We start from the raw sequence: 503 nt of genomic DNA, 5'->3' as shown, positions 1-503 counted from the left end.
CCCATTCATTCAGCCTCTCTTCTATTGCATGGCTGTACACCACATCTGACAGCTGTGATTATAGAGGGAGTGCTCTTTGCACACTTTCTAGGCTGTATAATTATGTCTGACTGTCTCAGAACGGATACATTAACCTCAGAGAAAGTATTGTGTTTCGTGTCATGATTTTTGTCTTGATGTTTCAAAATTACTCACTTGTGTGTTTTTCCTATGCTCACCGGTGCGAACTGCTGCGCTCTCATACAAATGCACGAATGCAGTGACTGGAGATTTTTGCTTAATAATAGATTACATTTTCAATTTGTTTCTTGGCAGATCCTACCATATGCCTTAAGAACACTTGTAATATGAAACGAGTTGCATGGAATCATTTTATGACATTTCAATCTTTTTGTAAAAAGATTGAAGGTTACAATTCATTAAATCGACAAATGCAAACGTGTGTATATATATATATATATATATATATATATATATATATATATATATATATATATATATAT

This window comes from Sinocyclocheilus grahami, unplaced genomic scaffold, assembly GCF_001515645.1.
Source record: "Sinocyclocheilus grahami isolate Dianchi unplaced genomic scaffold, SAMN03320097.WGS_v1.1 scaffold147.1, whole genome shotgun sequence".
Taxonomy (NCBI): Eukaryota; Metazoa; Chordata; class Actinopteri; order Cypriniformes; family Cyprinidae; genus Sinocyclocheilus; species Sinocyclocheilus grahami.
Note: the sequence above shows the minus strand (reverse complement) of the source record.